Here is an 11,544-nt window from a genome sequence, read left to right as displayed (position 1 = left end):
GAAAACATGTATCACTTGTTCAAGGATGGTGTGGAGTATATAGTGAGATTCCATGGCAAAAAGCTGAACATTTCTTTGGTTAATGCAGGGAAGGCAAAAAGACTAGTGAATTCAAGTAAAAGATTAGTACTTCTTATGTTCAAACCAAATGATGATATTATTTATGAATTTTTTTTTGCATGTAATGCAAGTTTCAATTCTGATTTGGTTGGTTCAGTTCATCAGAGTGATGAAGTATTTCAGGTTGTGAAAGAATCATCCTTCAAGGAGAAAGAAACTTCACATGAAATATCTTTGCAGCAAGAGTTTTCTCTTTGTGATCTTACCATGCAAGGGTTGACAAAATTTCAAAGTGTAGAGACACCAATGCAATGAAAAATTTGGTTGAACAATGGGCTCATTCAATCATCCCTTACACCATGTTTTGCACCGATGGTCATGGTGCCAAAGAGGAATGGTAGGTATTTCAAGAAAGAGGACAAAAGGAGTAGTTTTCGCCAAAGAAAAGTTGTAAAAAGAGGTCAGTGCAAGAATATACATAACACCAAACAAGAATGGTTTGTATGGCTTTTAATGTTGTATGTTCTTTGTAGCACTTCTACTACATACATGTATTTGAATTATGGAAAAAAAGAGTCATTTCTTGAAGAAATTATCCACTTGGGTGACATAAACATGTTTAGAAAGTTTCTTATGCACATGTCATCTATGAAGGAAATTTTTTTGATGTTTTGAAGATATCAAAGTGCAAGTTGGGTTTCACTTCTTTGATGCATTTGGGCCATGATATTGGAGGAGGTAAGTTGAAGGAAAGCCTCTCCAATTTGGTTGCCATAGTTGATTGTTCAACACCCAAGATCATCATTTTGATAAGAGGTTTTCTAGGAGCAGCCCAATGTTGGAAGAGAGTTTTTGTTGACATTTATGATTTCCAAGCTCCTCGCCATGCATTTTCATGTGTGTGCAAAGTCTTGCAGTGGTGAGGCAACAACAAGAGGCATGTGTTGCTTCAAACCAAAAGATGAGTTCAATTCTTTTTTATGCTCTTTCAAACTTGAAAGGTTCATTTGAGTTTCAGGTTTATGCAAGCAACTTCACCATATTATTTCATTCAAAAGATTTCCATGGTGTAAAGATTAAGTTTTAGCTATCCATGCACTATCATTGGATGGATACCTGTCAAAAATTTCACTTGGTTCAAAGGTAAGAAAGAGGCATAAACAACAAGTTCATTGTTATGCCTATTGGTTATGTAAATGTTGTATTCAAGCATCATTATGTTTTACATGAATGTTATGTTCAGAAAATTTCATACTTTCAAGATGTAAAATTGTGCTTGAGTCATGTAAACCAAGTAGTGAAATTTTTCATCCATTTGCATTACATTTTGTTATTTCATCTTGGTAAGAAGGATGCTACTTTTGATGTGACATGGAAAAAACCATGAGTTTCTATGAACGACTGAAAATGGTGCAAGAAACAGTGCAAGATCAGCTTGTAAAGGGTAAAGACAAGTACAAGTATAGAACGAGGTCCTAAAGGGAAGTGAATGTTGATTTCCTTAGAGAGTAGCTCAAGGAAACAAATTCGTCAAAAGCCAATTGGATGAAGCTTGGAAAGGTGAGGGGGTTGTACCCTCATATACTTGTCAGATAATAGTATATTTTGGGGTCCAAAAGGCTTCTAGTGGGGAGGAATGATCAAGTGCTCAGTATTTAGCTCAAAATTCAAAGTTCTCATATGGGCTCGAAAACTATATTGCTACATCTGTCTCGTCAACATGATCGTAACATAGTTTGTTTCGTCAAAAATGGATTCCGGATGAAGGAGAAAAGGCCTTTTGTTCGTTTTCCTAAACAATTAAAAACATTACAAAATGGGATAGAATGATGACATGGTAGTCTAGTCGGCAGTCCAGTCAGCAAGGGGAATCTTCTTCAGGTTTTGCTTAATGTGGTTGTGACAAGTGTGACCTCTGGATTTGCCAGTGTGGTTGTGTGCAAGGGAAATTTCCTAATTGGCCTCTAAGGTGGAATTTGATTTTTTTTATATTTAATTAATATTATTATATATAATTTTTTTGTTTTATTATATAATTTTTAAATTATATATTATAATATAATTAATATATATATATATATATATATATATATATATATATATATATATATATATATATATATATATATATATATATATATATATATATATATATTATATTAAAATATTAATTAAATATTAATAAAACACCCATCGAACAATAAATGGTGAATTAAACCAAAGTTTCAAACTATTGGTTGCATATAATTATATGGTAAAAGAAATGTGATGGGTGGAGGGAGGGTTTGAACCCATGACCTCCCCCTCCTATTGCTTATGTCTTACCAACGAGCCATAGACAACAAAGTTAAAAGGATGTCACACACAACATATTTAAATGTGTGTTTTATGATGAAGGCGAAGAGGAGGGAGCCAGCCCCGTGGGGCCAGTCCCCTCTCCATGCAATGTCAGCGATACGCCCAAGGGCTAGCAGAAGCGCGATTAGTGCACCATTAATCCACGTTTAAGCCTTAATTAAGCCATTGATTAAGTTAGCAGAATTTATGGTGGAGCTGCCAAATGTAGAACTGCCACCAAACTTGGCAGACTTAACTGGAGTCTCTCTAGATTTAGCGGGGGTTTTCTAAGAAAACCTGTTTGAGCCATAACTTACTCAATTTTCGACGAAGTTGAGATCAGAAAGAAGTTGTTTTAGCTAACTTAGACCTTATAAACACATTGGTGTAGGTATCAAGAGCCATAGAGCTTTGTAGACAACATTTTTTGTGATATTGAGCTAATATAGAGGATCAAGCCATGGAAGCTAGACCAAGGAGATGTAGCCCAGGAGGGGTGAAATCCTTCATCAAAACACTGTGTTAATGTGTCTCTTTGATGATTTGTTGTACTGCACATGTTTTCTTTTCATTATTCATTTTTGAAGCTATTTTTCTGTTGAATGTCTTGTTTAACTTAAGGAAATTTACCTGTTTGTAAGAACCAACAACTAAGGAAACCTCAACACAGATAGAAAGAAGAAAGCACATGTTTATTAATCTGTAATTATTATTAGCACAACAAAACTAATCATACAAAAACATATCAAGTGTACCTTGATGATATGCCTTTCCTTGAATTTGACACCTTAGCTCTGATACCATGTTGAGAAATATAGGGAATTAGCATTAGGTGATTTCTCCTAGATTAATTACTTCTTGTGAATTCTTATTGCTATTTTCGATTAGGATCTTCTTCTTATTATATTATTAGTTTTATTCTTCACCAAACGTTAACCAATGCATGAACATAAATAGATAAGAGATACATCATGTAGGCTATGAGCTAGGGCCAAAACTTCTCACTCTTTGAGAGGAAAACCCAAAAAAAATCTTCTTATAGAGATTCGAATTGATGAATACCAAGACCAAGACCCTTGACCTAGTAGCCTCTCCAAGACCAAGACACAAATCCTCTTCCATCTTCTTGTCTATTCTTTCTAGGTTCCTTCTAATCCATATTTAGCACCATAGATGATGATGCCCAACTGTGACCATTGTGCTTGTTAAGGAAACCAAACTTTCTCCTTCAGCTGTAACACTCAATTCTGAACCAAAGTCACTGCCGCTTTTCGGTGCCATCGATATCTTCTTTCTTGTCATAGTAATGAACCCTTGTTACCTTGATTCGAACTTTTTTCTTTTCTTTTCATTGTAATGTATCTATTAGACTTAGATCAACCCTTAATGCCCCTTCCTTTCTTCCTCATTGTCCCTTCCTTTTCTATCCAAACTTGACAACCTAACTTGACCCTTGATCTAGGTCTGGGTGTGACGAAGGACCCTTCCAAGACCTTTTTCTTTCGTGATGTGTTAAATTTCATTTTAAAAGAACATTAATGAATACATCTGCATGTGGAAAAGAAGAGGAACATACAAATCATCAACACATTAAAACATAATCGTTGATAACGGAGTTCGTCCTAGAGGGACTACGTCTCTGGGCCCTGTTGTCAAGATGATGTAGGCCACTGCATTTAGTGTTGTCAATAAAGGTTATGTACACAAGAGATGATGTCGTGATCATACAAGGGAAAATTTCCTCACACAGGAGTGGCTCTAAGAGATATTCCACAACCAAAATTCTCAATCAAAAGACTCCTATCAATATGACACAAAAACATGCATGATGAATCATCTCGCCAACATGGAATAAAAGGGATTTCAAACACAAAACATGCATGACAACAACAAGAGTATCCCAACAACATACAACAAGGGATCTCAGAACATAACATGATGAGTTATGACAATGAGTACATCACATAGAAGATTCCCCATCAAATCAAGCAAGGAATCATGACAACATGTAATAAACAAGATCTAGCATCAATATCAATGAAGGATCCGTGCAACATAATGTAAAAGAAGAAGAACATGAACAATAATCATATACCTCACACCATGGGCCATCTGAAGAAGTGGATGTTCATATATTTAGCGAAAACAATCCACAGTGAATATGTTGTTCACATTGTTGATCCGTAGGAAGGGCCTATTACCAATCTGGACTTTGGCTCCCTTTGCATTGATCATTTTCTCACTTATCACAATCAGTAATCAGGGGCATCTAAATAGAAGCTATCAATGTGCTGAAGCTTGCTGAAACATTGATTTCACACATCGATCACAAGAAGAAGATTGTTCTGGACTTCTCGACAATGTAGCTCTCTGGCTATCTAGTTTGAGAGTATGATGGCTATGTCGCTGTAGTTCTACGACTCCACCTGACCCTCTGGTTGTTTGGCTACCTTCTCATGCTGCATTGATCACACTCTGTCGCTCTGCAGCTCTCGAAGCTCTCATTTTCAAGCGCTTTGTTTTCATGCTTCTCTGAGTCACTCACGGGAAATGTCTAGTCTGGCCCTCTCATTCTGCGGCTCTCCATCGGGCGCAGCCTCCTCATTGGGATGTTTTTGACACTTAGGCTCTCTGGCACTCTAGCACTTCTCCAACCTTAGCTCTCTATCACACATCGTGTTTTATAACACGTTTTTGTGACAAGGCCACTTAAAATTTGGAGTCTGTTAAGTTAGAATAGAAGCCATTTGAATAGAAGGTTCGGCCAACGCAACAAAACCACTGAAACAACATTTTTTCATTCAAACTAAAAATACACAGAAAACATTGAAAAATTTGATAAACCAGACTTCAAATTTCATCAAATCGGGTCGATAAACCCATTGGGTCTGTGCTATATCGCAATCGCATATCGCTCTATCAATGGCCTTGTTTATCGGGGAATCACCGATACACCGATCGATCGATCGCCAATATGCCGATTAGATCTGGACCATTGACCTGTTCCTTGATTGGATGGTCTAGATTGCATCGCATCGCCCCTTGGTATCTAGGATCGTCGATCTCTCGACTGCTGATTTTCCGATCGTTGATTTGCCGATATGTCGATCACTGATTTGCCAATAGCCGATTCGTCAAACTGTCGATCGCCGATATTCTGATCACCGATTGCTGATAAGCTGATTAAATATGGGGCATTGATCTACTTCCAATCCGATGGCTGAGGTCACATCACATATCACAATCGCTACGACCCAGGGTTCTTCGCCAATACGTTGGCATACGGTGACGCTGATCGCCGATGGCCAATCCGATCACTCCTCCGATCGTTGATCGCATGACCTAAGCCCTGATATTGCTAATAGCATACCTCTAACTCTGATTGATGAGAGATCGCTGAATGGGGGTTCTAGAGGCCCAGCCTTAAGTCCACCCTTTGGACTCCTTCGATCGTGATTTCCTTTTAAAGTCTAAAAACCCATTTTTATAGGAAATGCCTCTTTTTTCAAAGGAACCAAAGAAAACACTTTCCACGATAACTTCATCATCTAGAATCAGATTGAAGTGTTGTTTGCACCTCCATGATCAGGATGACGAGATCTACGCTCTGGTCCTAGGCTGACATCATTCTGAACACTTTGATTTTTGAGCATTCATAAACCCTCTTTGTCGTGTGTGTCTTTCTGGAGCCACCTTGATCAATCCTCCCCATTGAGGAGCTTTTGGTCCTCCAAAAGCATGAAAAATAATCTACAACACTCTCTGTACCCTGCCTACATCACAAGCATCCTGAAAAGGTCTCGCTTCCATCTCCTTCACCTTTGTTCTTCGGAGCCTTAAGCGACGAACTGACACCTGCTACCTCTGCATCCTGTAGTACATTGTTTTGAAAATTACATGCTTGAATGAAATGAGCAACTAATGATCCAAAACATCCCATACTTTCCACGAGTTTATAATAGATACTCAGTGGTCAAGTTTACAACAATATGGAAGTAATATCCCAGCTATGACAGTAAGGCCAACCTATCATGGTTGCTCCAACAAGTGATGGAAAACACATCATCACTGCGACACATGATTTTCATAGATAAGGCCAAACACTATTGTTTCGACAAGTGATGGAAACATAACATCACTTTCAGGGTAAAATACGACTCAAAACATGACCAAACATCATTGTTGCTAACCAAGTGATGGAAAGCACATCATCACGTTTACATTTTAAATTGCAACAAATGATTTACAAAAGAATGACCATGAAACGACAACATGTCTAGAAACCATTTTTCACTTATCAATGTGAATGGGTCACCTCCTTGAGGTGATTTTGCTTGCCGCACAACTACTCTTCCTGGTTCACACACCGACGCTTTGTCTTTAAGGCGCTGCTCTGGATGGAGCCTCCAACAAGTGGCTCTTTGATGGCCATTTCTATCGCAATGACTGCAGTAGGTTTTCTTCCTCCATATCTACTTAACCTACTTCTTTTCATGTTGTTGAGAGGGTCTTTCACACCTCTTGAGTGTTGCCATTCTTTTCCAACACTTAGAAAAGTATGGTTAGGTAAACCACAAAAGGTACATGTTTTTCAATGCCTTGATCTTTGTTCATTATTAACAACATGATCATAATCAAAATGAACATTTGAGGATAAAAAATGGTTATACCTTCCTTTATTGTCTCTAATGTCAGTATGGCGTTGAGAGCTTGCCTTAGCTCTATCCCTACAATGGGCACTTCCGTGGGATGATGGGGATGTTTTCCCATCATTCTCTTTCCTCGATGATGTCTCGGACTAATCTGACACCCTTTAGCACTCTCTTTTGGTGTATATCGAGCCTATAAATCGATGTTCATGCACAACCTCCAAAGGTTGCATCATGACTTGGTTATTAACACCAAGTTCTTCTTTCTCCTCGTGCCTCATCCTTGTAAGGAGCCTCATGTTTTTCCCTCTAGTTGGGGTCTCCAAATCTCCAACAGAAATCATACTATGAGAAGATGAAACCAAAAGGAAATCAATATCTTTTACCTTCTCTTCTAATTTGGAAAGAACTAATGAGGGTTGCTCATCATCCATTGTTGGTGGTTCGCCAACTGTCTCAGTGCCTTCCCCAACTTCTTTCCTAACATACCCAAGTCCTATGTGACAGGGTAATTCCTCTACTTTGATGGGGTTAACAATGCCTTGGCCATTAATGGCCAAGCCTTTTCGTTCAAACCCCATTCTCTTCAATATTTTGGAGCCAATTCCTGTGGTGTGATTTTCAAAAATAGTGAAATCATCATCAGGAAATATACATGAATATGGAGAACTACTTTTTACCTCACATGGGTCACGCTGCAACTTTTCCAAGGCCTCATCCTTTTCTTGTAGTTGTTGTAGAAAAATTTGTTTCTCCTCTTTCTCTTCATGTAGACACATCTTCAATTCATCATTCTCTATTTGAATATTAGGTTTGTTTTTCTTCAATTCTTTCATGGCCTCTTCTGTGGCTTGCAACTGAAGCTGAAATTGCTCCTTTTCCTCTGTTTCTTTATGTAGAGTTTCATACATGATCTCCACTCTTTTGGAAATGTTGACCATGGTCTCGTACATCGCTCTTTCATTGTCTGTCGATGCATATTCCATTGTTCACATTGAAATTCACATACACATAAAGACCGCTCTGATACAACTTGATCCAGGTTTGGGAGTGACGAAGGACCCTTTGAAGACCTTTTTCTTTCGTGATGTGTTAAATTGCATTTTAAAAGAAAATTAATGAATACATCTTCATTCGGAAAATAACAGGAACATAACAATCATCAACACATTAAAAAATAAGAATTGATAATGGAGTTCGTCTAGGAGGGACTAGGTCTTCGGGCCTCGGTGTCAAGATGGTGTAGGCCGTTGCATTTTGTGCTGTCAATAAAGGTGATGTGCACAAGAGATGATGTCATGATCATAAAAGGAATAATTCCCTCATGCGGGAGTGGATATAATAGATATTCCACAACCAGAATTCTCAATCAAAAGACTCCTATCAGTATGACACAAAAACATGCATGATGAACCATCCCGCCAACATGGCATAAAGGGGATTTCAAACACAAAACATGCATGGCAACAACAAGAGTATCCAAACAACATACAACAAGGGATCTCAGAACATAACATGATGAGTTATGATAGAAAATACATCACATAGAAGATTTGCCATCAAATCAAGCAAGGAATCATGACAACATGTAATAAACAAGATCCTGCATCAATATCAATCAAGGATCTATGTAGCATAATGTAAAAGAAGAAGTACATGAACAATAATCATATACGTCACACCATGGGCCTTCTGAAGAAGTGGATGTTCATATCTTTAGTGAAAACAATCCACAATGAATACGTTGTTCACATTGTCGATGTGTAGGCAGGGCCTATTACCAATCTTGACTTTGGCTCCCCTTGCATCAATCTTTTTCTCGCTTATCACAATCAGTAATCAGGGGCATCTAAAACAAAAGCTGTCAATGTGATGAAGCTTTCTGAAACATTGATTTCACGCATCGATCGCAACAGGAACATTGTTTTGGGCTTCTCGGTAATGTAGCTCTATGGCTATCTAGTTTTGTAGCACGTTGGCTATGTTGCTGCAATTTTATGGCTCCCCCTATCCTCTGGTTCTTTGGCTACCTTCTCGCACTGCCTCGATCACGCTTTGTGGCTCTGCAGCTCTCAGCACTCTCATTTTCAAGCACTTTGTTTTCATGCTTCTTTGAGTAGCTTGCGGGCAATGTCTAGTCTGACCCTCTCGTTCTGCGGTGCTCCATGAGGTGCAGCCTCCTCATTGGGATGTTTTTGACACTCAGGCTCTCGAGAACTCTAACACTTCTCCAGCCTCGGCTCTCTATCACTCATCGTGTTTTATAACAGGTTTTGATGACAAGGCCACTTAAAATGTGGAGTCTGTTAAGTTAGAATGGAAGCCATTTGAATAGAAGGTTTGGCCGGCTCAGCAAAACCACTGAAATGGATTTTTTTCATTCAAACTAAAAATACACAGAAAAAATTTGAAATATCAGATAAACCAAACTTCAAACTTCATCAAATTGGGTCCATAAACCCATCGAGTCCATTCTATATCGCAATCGCATATCGCTCTATTAATGACCCTGTTTATCGGGGAATCACTGATCACCGATAGCCGATACGCCGATCTGTCGATCGCCGATATGCCGATTAGATCTGGACCATTGATCTATTCATTGATCAGACAGTCTAGATTGCATCACATCACCACTTGGTATTTGGGATCACCGATCTCTCGACCACCTATTTTCCGATTGTCGATTTGCTGATATGTCAATCGTTGATTTGCCGATCATCGATTTGCTGATCTGCCGATTGCCAGTCTTCTGATCGCTGATATGCTGATCGTCGATCACTAATTTTTCGATCAACTGATTGTCGGTCTGCCGATCGCTGATATGCTGATCGCCGATCGTCGATAAGCTAATTAAATTTGGGTCGTTGATCTTCTTCTGATCCGACGGCTGAGATCACATTGCTTAGAGCAATTGCTACAACTCAGGGTTCTTCACCGATACCTTGGCATACATCGACGCTGATCACCGACGTCGATCACCAATGGTCGATCCGATCGCTCCTCCGATCACCGATTGCATGACTTAAGCCTCGATATTGCCAATAGCATGCCTTCGACTCTCATTAATTGGAGATTGATGATCTAGGGTTCTAAAGGCCTGGCCTTAAGTCTTCCCTTTGGACTCCTCTGATTGTGATTTGCATTTTAAAGGCTAAAAACCCATTTTTAGAGGAAATGCCTCGTTTTTCAAAGGAGTCAAGGCAAACTCTTTCCGCGATAACTTCATCATCTAGACTTGGATTGAAGTGTCGTTCACACCTCCACGATCAGGATGACAAGATCTATGCTCTGGTCCTGGGCCAACATCATTCTGAACACTTTTATTTTTGAGCATTCATAAACCCTGTTTGTCCTATGTGTCTTTCTGAAGCCACTTGGATCAACCCTTCTTCGCTGTCACTATGACCTGAATCTTAGAGGGATCTAAATTCCATACTAGACTGTACCCTTCACCAAATTTTCTCCTTCACTGAAATGGTTATGTGAATCAGAGATAACTCGAACTTATCTTCCATCACAATCATCTAAAAAACTCACAAAAGGATGTCTAAATTTCTATTTTTGTGGACTTGACCGATGTTTCTATTCATAGTGGTTTGTTGTTCATATTAATTTGACACATACTTATGAATAGGTGTGTCTTTATAATGGGAAGATGACACAAGTTTTCCAACTTATATTGTAGTCAACATGAAGAAAGGGCTTTGTACTTGTTGTTGGAGGACTATATAGACTCATATACAATTGACACATGCTCAAGAAGATCTCTTCATACATGAAATTAATTCTATGACTCTAACGATAAATCCTAAGGCTCTCAATGGGAGCCAACAAAATAAAATAAAATCTCTTTCTCATGAAACCCATGAAGAAAGCCTTACAATAACACTTTTATTTTTCTTATTTTACATCATTTATAAAACTCACAATTACATGTCATTATCAAAACTGAACCTAGTTACATTTTACAGCATTGATCTGTAGGGGTTCTTGTTGGACTCTTGAGTTATCTGGTGTCCCTGATTGGTGGAATTAGTAGTTCTAGTTAGTAGGTCCCACTTACAAAACTAGAACTTGGAGGCCGGGTCATGTCATAGTAACTCTCAACTCATGTGTACCTTGGAGAGCTTGTAAAAGTGAGTAGATGTGGGATCAGTTTGATACAAAGTTGTATCAGAGCACATTCCATTCTTTTTGGGTGATATGTGATGCCACAAAGTGGTATCAGAGTGGGTTTCGTTCTGTTTGGGTGATATCTAATACCACATAGTAGTATTAGAGTGAGGTTGCACTAGTGAAGCTCAGGGTGAATGTGATCGTTATGCATGCATGTCAGTTGTCTATGCGTTTTCTATGCATGCATGATTATGGTTATGGTTATGATATTCATGTATGACTTGATATGCTTATGATATTGTATCATACTAATGTCAATATTCTTATGCAGATGTAATATCCTCCTCTAAGATACTTTGAGGTATGATTTTGACTATGT

Source organism: Pinus tabuliformis, chromosome 7, assembly GCF_031772625.1.
Source record: "Pinus tabuliformis cultivar Carrire ecotype Pingquan chromosome 7, CPIR1, whole genome shotgun sequence".
NCBI lineage: Eukaryota > Viridiplantae > Streptophyta > Pinopsida > Pinales > Pinaceae > Pinus > Pinus tabuliformis.
Note: the sequence above shows the minus strand (reverse complement) of the source record.